Below are 17,344 nucleotides of genomic sequence, written 5' to 3' on the forward strand. Positions count from 1 at the left end.
CACACACAAAATAGTTATGAGGGACGACCGTCCAATTAAGCAAAGGTACCATCCGAAGAATCGGAAAATGCAAGAAATTATCAACAAGGAATTTGACGATCTGATCGAAAAAGGTTGCATCGAATCATCGAATAGCCCGCACAGCGCATCCATAGTTTTGGCAAAGAAGAAGAATGGCAAATGGAGACTCTGCGTAGACTATCGTCAACTAAACGCAAAAACAGTACCAGAAGCATACCCTTTACCCCGTATACAACTTATCTTGGACAAATTAAGAAGCGCGATATTTATCAGTAGCTTGGACTTGAAAAATGGATATTGGCAAATCCCTATGGAAGCAAGCAGCAAGCAATACACCGCATTCACAGTACCTGGTCGTGGACTATACCAATGGAGGGTAATGCCATTTGGCTTGCACTCAGCCCCAGCAACTTTCCAGAGAGCACCTGATCGTGTCATAGGACCAGAATTGGAACCATACGCGTTTGCCTATCTTTATGATATTATCATTACAAGCAAAACATTGGAAGAGCACATTGCACATTTAACAGAAGTATTTCGAAGGCTGCATAGAGCGAACCTGAGGATAAACCCGGAAAAATGTGAGTTTTTTAAGAAAAGGTTAAAATATCTAGGTCATGCCGTTAGCGAGGAAGGCATCCATACCGACCCAGACAAGATAGCAGCCATCAAAGAACTGCAACCACCGAAGAATATACGAGAATTACGAAGTTTTCTAGGAGTCGTGTCATGGTATAGAAGATTCGTGCCGGATTTCTCACAGGTCGCACATCCGTTAACATCGATGCTTAAGAAAGGTAGTAAGTGGAGGTGGTATGAAGAGCAGAAATCAGCATTCGAAGCACTTAAGGCAGCACTGACGCAGGCACCGGTACTCGCTTGTCCAGATTTTTCGAAGAAGTTTAGTTTATAGACGGATGCAAGTGATTTTGGTTTTGGTGCAGTACATACGCAAGGTTCAGGCGACGAAGAGCGAGTAATAGCATACGCAAGCCGCAGGTTAAACAAAGCAGAGATGAACTACTCACCGACAGAAAAGAAGTGTTTGGCAATAGTCTGGGCAATACGAAAGATGAGGCCATACGTAGAAGGATACACGTTTTAAGTAATAACAGATCACCTAGCGTTGAAATGGTTGAATGCGATAGAGAGTCCGACTGGTCGGATTGCGAGATGGGTGCTGGAACTACAGCTATACTCATTTGACGTACAGTATCGAAAAGGAAAGTTGATCGTTGTGGCAGATGCATTATCAAGGCAACCGATGGACGAGCATTTGGGTACGTTGACGATGGATGATGGAAAAGCCGAGTGTAAGTGGCTTAAAGCAAAGATGGAAGATGTAAGAAAGGCCCCGGAGAAATTCCCAGAGTACGTTATCGAGGATGGAAAGTTGTACAGACGCATAGAAAGTCAGGTGGATGGCGAAGGTACAGTGCCATGGAAGCTATGTGTGCCGACTCCATAGAGACGCAGAGTGCTAGAGGAGATTCACGACACACCGAGCGCAGGGACATGGGCATCCGAAAATCGATAGCAAGAGCAACAACACGTTATTACTGGCCAGGAATGTTCAGGGATATAAGGAAGTACGTACAGCGGTGTCACACATGTCAAATATACAAACCGAGTCAACAGCCAGCCGCGGGTAAGATGCTAACGAAGATTTCAGAGGAGCCTTGGGCAACAGTCTGTGCAGACTTTGTTGGTCCAATGCCACGATCGAAGCATGGCAACACGATGGCATTAGTCTTCCTAGACAAATTTTCAAAATGGGTAGAGATAGTACCTATCTGAAAGGCAACGACAGAATGTTTAATAAGAGGATTTCGAGAGAGGATTTTGGCAAGTTTCGGCGTCCCAAAAGTATTTATTACGGACAATGGAGTACAGTTTATCAGCAGACGTTTTAGGAGATTTTTAGAGGAACTTGGCGTGAAACACCAATTAACGGCACCGTACACACCGCAGGAGAACCCGAAAGAGAGGGCAAACAGGAACCTCAAGAGGATGATAGCACAATTTACGGGAAAATAGCAGAAGACATGGGATGAGTTGTTACCAGAGATAACGCTTGCATTGAATACAAGTGTATGTGAATCGAAAGGTTACAGTCCAGCATACATAGTACAAGGGAGGGAACCGAGAATCCTCAACAGCTTTACGATGAGCAGACATTTGGCACAGGTGAAAAATTAGCGAGCCTAGGAGAAGCAAGAGACAGCATCTATGGAGCAAGCGAAGTATTACAACTTAAGACGAAGGCAATGGTGACCGGCGATAGGCGACCTAGTGCTGGTAAAGGAACTTCAGCTGTCAAAAGTGGCGGATAACTTTGCAGCCAAACTAGCGCCCAGGTACAGTGGACCTCACCGGGTAACGAACTTTGTGTCCCTAGTGATCGTAGAGCTAGACAGACAAAGTCTTCAGAGGAAGGAGGAGGACAGCCCACCTAAGTGAGCTGAAAGCATACCACGCAACCGACGCCGCCGACAACAACGAATCCAGGAGGCAAAGTCATAAACAGAGATACAAGAAGGACGCTAGTGAAGATCAAACCGCGTCAACATCGTCAAATCAAACAGCAAACAACAATCCCGAAGAACAACAACAGAGAGAGAACAGCGAGGTAGGCATTTGCGGTACGCTCACACGAGTCAGCGAAGAGACCGAGAGACAACACGGAGAGAACCAAGGTACAAGTCAACAGCTGATGGCATACAGAGACGGTCAAGTACAAAACATTGCGGAGAATCAGGTACGAATATTTCCAGAAAATAAATTACAGATCGCCAGAGAACCGGCGCATGGATCAAGATTACACCTGGGAAGGCAGTTCGCTATAGCAGCCTTAAACGAACACACACCCCGAGACAACTGCGGAATTACATACTATTTTGTAAGATTCCACTTCAATCCGGATGAAATCGGTAGTAACGGACACGCCCAACCGAAACAATGTCAAATCATACACGAAGAAATTTCATATCAAGAAGTACCCGGAAGTCGAATCAACCATTAAAAGCTCGGTAAACTCTAACCACAATTACATAAATATCTCATAAATATACTCTTTAACTATGCGCATGATATACCACGTTTTTTTTTTAAATCCACCATACATGGCGGGAACACCCTAAGGAAAATCCATCAGTTTTTCATTTATTTTATAGACTAGCATCACACATACCGCCGACGGGAAGGGCAGCGAAACGCCATCAACCAACGACGACAGCGAAATATTAAGCCGTAAGGCCAGCGGGGTCAACGGCAGCCTCAATGACAAAAACGGCGACATAATTAGCCTGATGACCAGCGACGGCAGCGACGACGAAGCAGCATGGGCGAACACCACTTCCGCGTACGGATCACGCGCACCGACCTGGTGACAGTGGGTCTCATTGCGGCAGGTGAGGGGGGAGTATGAGGACCCCAAAGCCGAGGACTTTGTATCTTCACAACATACACATATCCATACATTTTGCTAGAGAACATACATTTTGAAATAACTTGAAATTTATAATAATATTTGAATTTATCACTTATATATTTTATATGAAGCACCAGAAATATATATATGTATACCTTTATGAATTATACCCAAAATGCATATATTCTGTTGTAAATTGAATTGATAATTATTAAATTAAAGAACAAATTAGACTTGCGCACTTTTGCACGCACGCAAAATATTTACATTTTCGCAAACATAAATTTTAAATATAGGATCACCCTAACGTGCATTGAATATTTGGAAGGGAGGTAGATACGCACAAAACATAAAAATGCAGCGGTCAATCAACCCTTTGCACATCCGATACACCCAGCTATAAATGCAACATACATAATAACTTAAGTGAACGGAGATCAGCAGCAAAGTCGTCAAAATAAGCGCCGCTACTAATTGAAATTTCGCTATACATATTTACGTACTGGCATACAACACACCTACGCACGCCATACAACAGACGGCAGAAGCATTGGGCAAAGCAAAACACAACATTAGAATCAGGTGACCACAAACAAATGTACAATCACACAATAGTTGAAGCATAGGCCGAAAAGCACGGTATGAGCAAGTACAAAGGCATTGTATTCAATAAGGAGCGTTATGGTGCGTGGAAATTCATGGGAAGGAAATATTCACCGGAGTAACAGTTGTTTTATATTGTTAATACTATTAGTTAGAAGTTTTTGTTATAAAATAACCGTTTGCCTGCGTGCAAAAATTAGTATATAAAGGCGACGAGTTCGCATTAAAATTCAGAGATTAGGAGAAAGGAATACGAGTCGGTATGTTTTATGACTACCGACCAAGAGTACACCTGAAGGTTTTTGACTTCATTTGTACTAAAAGTATATTCGTCTGGAGGCTTTATTACTCCATTCGACCGCAGAGGTTGGCCGAGGGCTTTATTATCTCAGTCACCTCTTACAAAGCAAAGGAATCAGCTAGGAGTAGAAATTGAATTTTTATTAAATAAATACTTTTATAACGGTTTTATACGAAATAAACAGGGTTATTCTTTTAGAAGGACCGGTATGAATTTCTACTTTCAGGAACCCTGGACGGACTGAGGCCAACCCCGGCAAAGTAAAAGGAACAGTCCGTCACAACGTTGGAGACATCATCAAGACATTGGTATCTGAGGAGTACAACAACAAAAATGCGCATGACCTAAAAGAGAGGCTGAAAGACATAGAAGTAGGGGAAGATGACCTACTGGTTTCCTTTGATGTTGTCTCGCTTTTTACTAATACTCCGACACTGCTGGCCTCGAAAATAATCACCAAAAAGTGGGATAAATTTGAGAAAGTAACAAACATGCCAAAGCAAAAATTCAAAGAAATACTAGATTTTTGTCTATAAGCCAATAATTATTTCATGTATAACGATAAACTTTATACTCAAACGTTTGGAATGCCCATGGGTAAGCCCCTATCTCCTACGATGGCCGACATAGTCATGGACGATGTATGACATTACATCGGAGCTGAAACTAAAGTCAAACATTGGCATACAACTGCTGGTTAAATACGTCGATGACATGTTCTCCGTCATAAAAGGAAAATATTTTGACACCATATTAAGCACGCTAAACAAATACCGTAACAAACTAAAATTCACTTTTGAAATCGAGCGGGACGGTAATATTCCTTTCCTAGATACACGTATCCACAGAATGGACAGAAAATTAGTACTAGATTGGTATGCTAAACCTACATCTTCGGACGCTTTATCAACTTTTTATCAGCACAACCCTTCAAATACTAGGTGAATACCGAGTCGAGTTTCGTAAATAAAGTACTTAGTATCAATCACAAGCAGTTTTGGAACACTAATCTAAATAAAATCCGGAATATTTTAAAAAACAATAATTACCCGCACACCCTAGTACAAAATATAAACCAACAAAAGGTAGTACAAATAGAGAATAGAACTACCATAATCCCAACAACAAACTTTACAAACCAGCCAAAACAGTTTTTCAGCGTAACTTATATACCGAAACTATCAGAGAACTTCGGCTCTGAAATAACACACAAAAACACATGCTTGGCTTAAAATCGAATCGCACTCTACAAAGCGTGTTCACAAAAACAAAAGGCCCTATCCCACATTTACAACAAAACAATATCGTTTACCAAATGGCATGTAAAGCGAATGATAAAGAAAAATCTAACAAAATATATATAGGTACAACTAAACGTACCCTAGGTGTTCGGCTCAAAGAGCATGAGTCGGACATTAACAAAAAGAAAAACAATACAGCTCTCTCTCAGCACACTACCGAAAGGGGGCATTCAGCTGACCTGTCCAATGCGAAAATATTGGATAAAGAAACGAGGGATAAAGTGGGATTCACAACAGAAAGCCTACGAATAATGCAAATGAGAAACAGGACTGTCAACAGAAAAGAAGACACCGCTGACATCTCCGCTGCATACCTATTATGCTTATAATCCATTACTTACCTTTTCACTTTTTTGTACATATATGCATACGTACTAACAAACGAATGTAGACGAATCCAAGTTGTATTTTAACAAGTGTACTGCCAACATCAAGTAACATAATTATTTATTTATTTTATTTAACTTTTTTACGATACATTGCACAATGTATAAATTTGTAGTAAAAAATCGTATTATTTTGACGCCTTGATGTAGCTAGTTCTACACATGTTTAAATATGTAAGTGCTAATAATTGTATCCAACAAATTTTCATCGTTGTACCTAATTTTAAATTTTATTTTCATGTTTTCTTTGCTGTTGTTTGTGTTAAAAATTACCAAATAAAATATCTAAATTCAGTTAAGCTCCTGAAGAAGCTAAGGTGTTTAGCGAAACGTTGAGCTGAAATAGTGGAGTTTTCATTTACTTTGCACTAAAGCAAATTTGTGGTCAGAAATAGCCTATTTATGCACATAACAATTGTTTTTGTTTTATCGGCCTATTGATAAAGTATTCAAGGTTCGAAGCGAGCTCAAGGCCAGAACAATAATTTTTTGTAACGATTATAGTTTTTCTAATTTTTATATAATTGAAAAATTTTATTTTGTTTTTGGAGCAGTAAGTAGAAAATGTTTCAGAGAACCTGCCATAGCTGCGCAGATAGATCCATTTCGAAGGGTACTAAGCCTTCATCATCAGTACCCTTTAGGCACGCTGCGCTAACCATTTAGCTATACAGCGGTGGTTTGTTTGGCTGAAAAATTGCTACTTCTATTCCTTCTTACCAACTATATTTATTCAGCGTTGCGCCATCTGTTGCAAGACACTGATAATGTTGGATTTGTTTATTGTTAATTACTTTGTTTGACATTTCCCAAGTGCTCGTGGTTTATTAACAATTGTTTTTGCTTTATCGGCCTATTTATAAAGTACTCAAGGTTGGAAACGAGCTCAAGGCCAGAACAATAATTTTTTGTAATGATTATTGTTTTTTTTTTTTAAATTTTTCTATAACCACCGCCGTAAGCTTCGACAGAAATAGCCTACATAAAAATACGACTTTGGCCTCAGCAGAGCTACGCAAGCATCTGACGTTGGCCACGGCAGAAATAGCCTACTCACACATACGACGTTGGCCACAGCAGAGTCATGCAAACATACGACGTTGACCGCAGCAGAGCTACGCAAACATACGACGTTGGCCACAGCAGAGTCACGCAAGCATTCGACATTGACCACAGCAGAGTTACGTAAGCATACGACGTTGGCCGCAGCAGAGATACGCAAACGTACAACGTCAACCATACCAGAGTTACACCTACGCAGACGCACCGACATAAGCCGCAGCAGCGACAGTGCAGTCGCTAACCATAGTAGAGACACACTGACGCAAGGCGTCACTGAGATACACACACACATACCAGCAACGCGCCCTAATGGAACGCTCCTAACCGTACACGAGGGACCTTCAGCCCAACACTAATCATATGGCAAGCATCAAATGAAGTGAGTTATATATACATATCTTTTTATACATTTTATATTATAGTTTAAGGAGTTAAGCAATAAAGTGAATTTTTATATGATAATGATTTGCAAGGTGGTCCGAAATACAAATTTATTGTAAACGCACCTTGGACACGGAGAGTATACACCAGCAATTACTGAAAAAACACCGGGGCAAGGAAACGCTTAGCTACAATTGGTGCGCGAGCAGGGACCCTATCAATCGTCCAACGTCAGAGGGAACATTCCTGACTAGAAACCTAACCGGAAAATGGCCGACCATATTGACACCACGTCATTACACAACATTTCAAGGAGCAGCTGATATCCATCGCACAGAAATAGGGCATAGAGTAGACAGGCACCACCCGAGAAATCCGAAAGCGCATAGCAGCACTCATCATCATCATCATCCTCAACTGCTATTGGAGCATAGGGTCTCGACCACCGACTTAAATCTTATTCTGTTAGGTTCAGTTCTTGTGATGTCATTCCACGTATATCCTGCGTCTTCGAGTTCATTATCAACAGTTCTGCGCCAAGTTTTCGCAGGTGCACCAGGTCGCCGGCTTATTTACTGGAGGTCTTCTGAGAGTGTGACCAATCCACGACCATTTACGCTTGGTTATTTCTGTGGCAGCCTTAGGTTGATTTATTCTAGACCATAAGTCGTCATTTGAAATTCTTTCCGGCCAACGAATTTTCAGGATTCGGCGCAGACATTTATTAATAAAAACTTGTAGACGTCTCGCAAGCATAAAACAGTACTGATTTAACATTCGAATTGAACAGTCGAAGCTTCATTTTTAAAGATATTTGGCTGGACCTCCACACGTTTTCCAGTTGCCCAAAAACCATTCTTGCTTTGTTTATGCGAGACTGAACGTCCTCATCTGCACCGCTCTTATTTGAGACAATACTACCAAGATAAACAACGGACTCTACACCTTCGATTTCATTTTCGTCAACCGTAAGAATCAATGGCCTTGATGAAATACTATAGCCGCATCTTATGACTTTGGTTTTCGCTGTATTGATGCTTAGTCCGGCCTCCTTTGCATGTGTGTTGACGGCTTCTAAATTGTGTTGGAGGTCAGTACTTCTGTGGCTTAGCAGACAGACATCGTCTGCATATTCTAAATCCCCTAGCTGAGTGAAAGGCGTCCACTGTACACCGTGTCCACCATTTTCTGCGTTCCTCATAATCTCGTCTAATGCCAAGATAAACAAGAGCGGCGAGAGTATGCACCCCTGTCGCACCCCGCTTTTAATTTCGAAGGGTTCTGAGAGGCACCCATCGTGACTGACCCGGCACTTAAATTCGGCATACATTGCCTTTATAATGTTGATTATTTTATTGGGCATCCCTCGTTTTCGTAGTATTTCCCAAATATTTTTCCTGTCGAGACTATCAAAAGCCTTTTTAAAGTCGATAAAAAGTAAATAAGCTGATGTTCTGTATTCACAGCATTGTTCAACAATGATTCGGACGGTATTTATTAGATCAACACAGGATCGGTTTTGTCTAAAGCCAAACTGATTTTCTCTTAGAGTTCCGTGCACCGCCTCTTGAATTCGGGACAGTAAGATCGTGGAGAACACTTTGCTAGGAATCGAGAGTAAGGTGATACCCCTGTAGTTGTTACAATCAGAGGTGTCTCCCTTTTTTGCGACTTTTACAAGTATGCCTTCATTCCACTGACGAGGGTAGGATTCTTCTTCCCATACCTGACTGAAGATTGGAAGTAAGGTTTCACCTGCGGTATCTGGATCTGCTATGAGGTATTCAGCATATATGTCATCAGTTCCTGGGGCCTTGCCCTTTTTTAAGGACTTGATTGCTGAAATTATTTCATTTTTCGTAGGGGGCGCGCTGTTTACCCCATTGAAGTGGGGTTGGTTGTTGTAGTTTCCAGCAATAGTGTTGGAATTTAAGGTCGCTTCACCTACAGGATTATTTAATACTTTCTTGAAGTGTTCCACCCATAGACTCATTTGTTGTTCGCTTTCAGTAATAAGATTTCCGTTTAAGTCTTTTACTGGTTTTTGACCACTCCTGTATTTTCCGGTGAGTTACCTACTAATCTCATAGAGTTCCCTCATATTATTTAATCTGGCTGCAGCTTCAGCTCGACTTGCTAATGTGTCAGCCCATTCCCTCTTGTCTTTTCTAGCAGACTTCTTAATTAGCTTGCATTTTTCTTTATACCTTGCGGATAACTGCCTTGCTTCCTCCGTGTCATTGTTGTTCGTCCGTCTGAGAAGCGATTCTTTAATTTTCCGCCGCTGTTCAATAAATGTCCACGTATTATTTGTTAGCCATACTTTCTTCGCTTTGTTTTTGTGTCCAAGGATACTGCTACCAAGTTCTTGGTAGATATTATTAACGGAGTCTAGCCTGTCACCTGTACTACCACTCATGTTTACCTGTTCAACACGTTCACATACTGCGGCATTAAAGGCATTTTGATATTCTTCATGCTTTAGTTTCTCAATATCAATTTTCTTGCTCATTTTTTGAAGGTTTTTCTGTACTGCGGCAACCTTAAATCTGAAACTACCAGCTACAAGGTAGTGATCGCTACCAATATCTGCTCCTCTTTTAACGCGCACATCTAGCAAGGATGACCTCCATCTGCTGTTTATTAGTACGTGATCAATTTGGTTATTAGTGCGTTGATCCGGAGACGTCCATGTTGTTTTGTGGACTAATTTATGTGGGAATAAGCTTCCACTGATCACCAGACCGTTTTCACGACAAAATTCTATAAGCCTACTACCATTGTCATTCCGGGTACCAGGGCTGTGTTTACCCATGTATATATCTAGATCATCATTGTCAGATCCAACTTTAGCATTAAAGTCGCCCAGAATAACACATATGTCCCCTTGATTAATGTGTGAATTTACGCAGCTGTTGAGCGTATCGAAAAATCGTTTTTGATTTCGTCATTTTGGCTTTCTGTTGGTCCATAAACATTGATGATGACTAGTTTCCTTGCTCTAGTGCGGAGTTTAAGTATCATAATTCTGAGCTTATCGGCACCTATTCAATGATACTTTTCGCTATTGTACTTGTTATTAAAAAACCTACGCCGCTGGTGTGACTCTCTCCTTCATTTCGGCCCGAGTATAGGAACGTTGTTCCTTGGTCATTTATTCGGCCATATCCTGTCCATCTGCACTCTTGTATGGCTAATATGTCTATTTTGTATCGCTGCATTTCCCTCCGTAGCTGTCCAAGCTTAGCACTCTCATAGAGGGTTCGTACATTCCATGTACATATTTGTGTTTTATGCTTCATGCCGATTCTGTGATGTTGGTTACTTTCAGGAATATGATCTTGGTCGTTCGTTTCAGTTTCATTCATCCTAATATTAAAGCGTGAATTTGGCACCTCCACATCCGATGTGCCAGCTGCCGAAGCAGAGAGATTGTGTCGCAAATGCTGGTTACCCCGTGGAGAATAGTTTCCGTTATCGTTTTGATCCATGCTAGAATATTATTTAAATTTCAATCAGCGAGCGATGAGTTCACAGATTTCTCGAAGCAGGCCGCTCCTTACATGGAGAACAGACGCCCACCTGCCGGCTACTCGGCTCCCAAAGAGGCGACAGGATTTTTTTTTGTTTTTTGTTTTTTGTACTTTGGTTTATTAACGAAGTGTCCTTCTTCGGCCTGTGTGGTCCGCGGGAGATATTTGATTTCTCTCCTACCACCCATATCTGGGAGGCATTCCCCTATCCGCCACCTGGAGACGCGCCCTCTAGGGATTTTAGGCTCCCCCCGAAGGCATAGAAGCACTGGCTTCGAAAAAAATATGTTGACTCGGAAATACGCGCAAAATTTTTATCCCTAGAAGCCGTTTATAAGGAAACTACAGACACGGGTGAGGTATATGAGGCTACGACACCGATTCCTTCTAGGGATTTCAGGCTCCCCCTGAAGGCATAGCAGCACTGGTTTCGAAAAAATATGTTGACTCGGAAATACGCGCAAAATTTTTATCCCTAGAAGCCGTTTATAAGGAAACTACAGACATGTATATGAGGCTAAGACACCGATTCCTTCGAACGGAGGCCGATAGAATATCAGAGCAAACCCAGTTCCGTTTCCTCCCAGGAACACAGCACCCCCACAACAGTACTTATCGTCATGAATGGCGGTACGATTTAACGGTACATCTCAAGCACCGATCGTTATATTCGCACCCATCATCGACCAGGCAAGAAAGTGGTAAATGAAATATGCAGGTGGACGGGACCCTTTAGCTTTCATCGAACGAATAGAAGAATTAGCCCAGTTTACACGCTAAACATGGACCTTCCCCAAAAATGATGCCCGAATTGCTAGGTGGCGATGCCCTTCAATGGTACCGCAATAACTACGTACACTGGAGCAACTGGACGACCTTCAAGCGCGACCTTTTAAACTTCTTCCTACCAGCCAGGTACTTCGAGCATCTCGAGGACGAAATACGGCAGCGAAGGTAGCACGCCCGCGAAAGATATAAAGGCTATGTCCTAGCGATACAGGGCTTCATGAGATATGTCAGATACAGCAAGGAGCAGCTCCTGGAAGGAATCTTCCGCAATAGCCACCCCGATTATTTACTCTATATTCGCCGAAGGGATTTCAACACCCTAGACGAACTCATCTTCCTAGCCGAGGAATACGAAGGTATCCACGAAGGTTACCGACGGACATCAAACGGATCATGTCGCGAAGTAGCAAGGCACGTCGTTGGTGCCATAACTACAGTTTCATCACCGCAGTCGGAACGATCACCGCACCAGCAGCCCCCGAGCATACAGCGCCACACATCACCAGAAACTCGGGTTTCCGTTCCCAACAGCGTATGTAGAAGGTATGGCCAAGAAGGACACTATGCAAGGAGATGTCGTAACCCACGCAAAATTTTTTGTTGGGAGTGCGGTCGGAACGATATACGCACAATTGAATACTGCCGTCGACGTCAGGGAAACGACGGAGGGCTTCACCAAGGATAAGGCGCGGTGAGCACACTGAACCCAGCGCCGAATCAGTAGTAGTCATGTTCCAGGAACACGGTCGCCTTTACGCCCCAGCTCAGATTAGGGCATTATCGTCGCAGGCAGATATCGACACAGAGGCCTCAAGGAGTTTCGTTTCAGCCACCCTCGCGAATCACGTGGTGAGTTCTGGAAGCGGAGAGAGTGTAAGATGGGCCATCGAAATAACAATGGCCAACGGAGTTAGCAGTACAATCTTCGACGCCGTAAGGACAGAGGTATGCCTCTGAAACACACAGTCTTACATGTGATGCCCGGGACAATTGACGATATTATACTTGGCCTAGACACGCTAGGGAGCATAGGATCATCCATATCATGTGGAGGAGGCCACCTCATGCTAACCAGACCCCCTTGTTCAGCACCAACGCCAGAGACCATTCAGAGTATAACACCACTGAGAACGAGTAACGACACGCACGACATCATTGAAGAAACGTCAGGGACCATTCAGAGTATAACACCACCGAGTACGAGTGACGACAGGTACGACATCATTAATCGAATTAACGACGACGTACCCAGCAATAAACACGATGGTATAGAAGGCCAGGCGGATCGCATACGACATACAACGACGACGGATCCACAATGCAAGTGGTGGCACAAGCGTGTCAGCGAAGTACGCACCAACCCGGAGAAATACGCGGACTATACGATACAAGATAGACAGCTATACCGCCATATTCCCTGCCGGTCACACGACGAAGAGCCGGCACCATGGAAATTGTGTGTGCCCACACCACTCAGACAGCGAGTATTACAGGAAAATCATGACATACTAAGCGCGGGACACATGGGTATCCGCCGGACAGTAACACGAATCGTCAACGATATTATTGGCCCGACATGTTCCGTGACATCAGCCGGTATGTACGTCAATGCGGATCCTGCCAGAAGTACAAGGAAACACAACAAAAGCCAGCCGGAAAGATGCTCTCACAGGTAGTCCAGGAACCATTTTCCATACGAATGCATACGATTTGTCCGTAGTTCTAGTAGCAATTATTGTGAAGAGCGGGTGGAACATTGTAACCTTCGGTGGGTGCTTCAACGCTGCCTTCGTTTAGGATGACGTAGGCAGCTTCCGTCTAGAATCTGAGCACTCTCTGAGCATTGATTACCGGTCGCCCCCTTTTACCTGACCTGGCTTGAAACCTTCCTTAGTAACATTTTTAATTTTTCCTGTACTCTGCGCAGTATTTTTCGATCGGGTGAGCGTCATTAACTTTATGGATCTTTCAATGTTTAATCTTTAAGCTGTTCATTAATTGATATTCTTGATTCTTGTCTAGACAATTCTACACTGAGAAGAAAAAATGGTTACAAATAATCTCACAACATTTTCAACCGTTTTTGAAGTAAATTTTTAAAAGATTATGTGTTAGCCTCGGAGGGCGAATAGGGGTTTTTTATAATTATATTAATTGTTATTTTAGTGGACTGTATGTTATTTTATATGTTTTTTTATGTATTTGTTCTTGTAGAATAGAGGATGCTAAGCAGCTGTTACACTTTTTCATGTATTTAATTTGGGGGCGAGCACTGCGGCTCTTAGGTATTGGCTGAGTTTTGAGCCACGTTATTTTCCTATGAAAAACCCCGATTTGGGATACAATTTTTAAACTTTGTCTTTAGAATATTTCACTAACCTTTTGAGAACAACAAGCGCACTCTGTAGTTAATGAAACAAAAGAAAAATGTTCATAGTGTACGTCACTTAAACAGATTCTAACAGTCTTAGTAGGCGTTGCCACGTGCTTTTTTCAGGATAGTTAAATACAATTTTTAAGTCAAACTTACGAAGTTAATCATACAATTGTAGCTTTATAAATGACGGAAATATCCCATTTAGTATTGATATCACAGAATTATATTTTATTTTGAAATGATATTTACTTTTTACAGGAGTATTAGTGCATTACAATACATTTCTTTAAATAAAAGTTATGGCAAAAAAAAACGTGTGATAGTGACCCATCGGAAAAATTGGCTAACGGATAGACCGATGAATGGATGAGCAATGCTAACGTAAACTATTTTTCAGTTGAGACTACCGATTTTTTTCGGTTGACTTAAGTAAGACATCCCCGAAATCGCTAGGCCTTTCACGGATCAAGTCGATAGTGGCTACCGAAAAAATCGGATTTTTTTTGGTGAAGTTCGATTTTTTACGGAGTGCTACCAGAGTGCTATCGATTTTGTATCAACGACTCATAGGTTCGCTATGAAGCAGATACCCATACATCTTCGCTATAAAATCAATGACACATCTGTAAGCCGGCTATAATAAGCCGATAAGAAACCGATAACTCAATCATTATAATTCGCTGTCGATAGTCAGCTGATAATCAAATAATTGTTTTTCGGTACCTGTCATAGACAAGAAGCCAACGAAGCTCCTGTTAAAAGCACGAAATTATTTTTATACTCAGTTGAGCAGAGCTCACAGAGTATATTAAGTTTGATTGGATAACGGTTGGTTGTACATATATAAAGGAATCGAGATAGATATAGACTTCCATATATCAAAATAATCAGGATCGAAAAAAAATTTGATTGAGCCATGTCCGTCCGTCCGTCCGTCCGTTAACACGATAACTTGAGTAAATTTTGAGGTATCTTGATGAAATTTGGTATGCAGGTTCCTGAGCACTCATCTCAGATCGCTATTTAAAATGAACGATATCGGACTATAACCACGCCCACTTTTTCGATATCGAAAATTTCGAAAAACCGAAAAAATGCGATAATTCATTGCCGAATGCGGTTAAAGCGATGAAACTTGGTAGATGGGTTGACGTTATGACGCAGAATAGAAAATTAGTAAGATTTTGGACAATGGGCGTGGCACCACCCACTTTTACAAGAAGGTAATTTAAAAGTTTTGCCATCTGTAATTTGGCAGTCGTTGAAGATATCATGATGAAATTTGGCAGGAACGTTACTACTATTACTATATATGTGCTAAATAAGCAAAATTGGACGAAGAACACGCCCACTTTTAAAAAAAAAATTTTTTTAATTCAAATTTTAACAAAAAATTTAATATCTTTACTGTATATAAGTAAATTAAGTCAAAATTCAACCCCAGTAATGATATGATGCAACAAAATACAAAAATAAAAGAAAATTTCAAAATGGGCGTGGCTCCGCCCATTTTCATTTAGTTTGTCTAGAATACTTTTAATGCCATAAGTCGAACAAAAATTTACCAATCCTTCTCAAATTTGTTAGGAGCATAGATTCTATGACGGTAACTGTTCTCTGTGAAAATGGGCGAAAGCGGTGGAAGCCACTCCCAGTTTTTATACACAGTCCACCGTCTGTCCTTCCGCTCGGCCGTTAACACAATAACTTGAGCAAAAACCGATGTATCTTTACTAAACTTAGCCCACGTACTTATCTGAATTCACTTTATCTTGGTATAAAAAATTGCCGAAATCCGACCATAACCACGCCCACTTTATCGATATCGAAAATTACGAAAAATGAAAAAAAAAATGCCATAATTCTATACCAAATACGAAAAAAGGGACGAAACATGGTAACTGGATTGGTTTATTGACGCAAAATATAACTTTGGAAAAACTTTGTAAAATGGGTGTGCCACCTACCATATTAAGTAGAAGAAAATGAAAAAGCTCTACAAGGCGAAATCAACAGCCCTTGGAATCTTGGCAGGAATACTGTTAGTGGTATTGCATATATAAATAAATTAGCAGTACCCGACAGATGATTTTCTGGATCACCTGGTCCACATTTTGGTCGATATCGCGAGAACGCCTTCACATATACATCTAAGGGCCACTCGCTTTTAAAACCCTCATTAATACCTTTAATTTGATATCCATATCGTACAAACACATTCTAGAGTCTCCCCGGGCCCACCCTAATGGCGATATCTCGAAAAGGCGTCCACCTATAGACCTAATGCCCACTCCCTCTTAAAATGCTCAGTAACACCTTTCGTTTGATACCCATATCGTACAAACATTCTAGAGGCACCCCTAGCCCACCCTAATGGCGATATCTCGAAAAGGCGTCCACCTATAGACCTAATGTCCACTCCCTCTTAAAATGCTCAGTAACACCTTTCGTTTGATACCTATATCGTACAAACATTCTAGAGTCACCCCTGGCCCACCCTAATGGCGATATCCCGAAAAGGCGTCCACCTATAGACCTAATGCCCACTCCCTCTTAAAATGCTCAGTAACACCTTTCGTTTGATACCCATATCGTACAAACATTCTAGAGTCACCCTTGGTCCACCTTTATGGCGATATCTCGAAAAGGCGTCCACCTATAGAACTAAGGATTACTCCCTTTTTAAATACTTATTACCACCTTTAATTTAGAGTCACCCTGGCCCACCCTAATGGCGATATCTCGAAAAGGCGTCCACCTATAGACCTAATGCCCACTCCCTCTTAAAATGCTCAGTAACACCTTTCGTTTCATACCCATATCGTACAAACATATTCTAGAGTCACCCCTGGTCCACCTTTATGGCGATTTCTCGAAAAGGCGTTCACCTATAGAACTAAAGCCCATTCCCTTTTAAAATACTCATTATAACCTTTCATTTGATACCCATATCGTACAAACACATTCTAGAGTCAGCCCTGGTCCACCTTTATGGCGATATCCCTAAATGGCGTCCATCCATAGAACTATGGTCTACTCTCTCTTAAAATACTCTTTAATACCTTCCATTTGATACACATGTCATACAACCACATTCCAGGGTTACCCTAGGTTCATTTTCCTACATGGTGATTTTCCTTATTTTGTCACCATAGCTCTC

General features: G+C 41.6%; 1 protein-coding gene across 6 annotated transcripts in view; it reads left to right on the plus strand.

Annotated features, from left to right (window-relative positions):
* Window positions 1-17,344, plus strand: part of unc-13 — a 4,182,017-nt gene that overhangs the window by 618,184 nt on the left and 3,546,489 nt on the right. The window lies entirely within an intron of this gene.

Source organism: Eurosta solidaginis, chromosome X (genome assembly GCF_040869045.1).
Source record: "Eurosta solidaginis isolate ZX-2024a chromosome X, ASM4086904v1, whole genome shotgun sequence".
In the NCBI taxonomy this organism is placed as follows: Eukaryota; Metazoa; Arthropoda; class Insecta; order Diptera; family Tephritidae; genus Eurosta; species Eurosta solidaginis.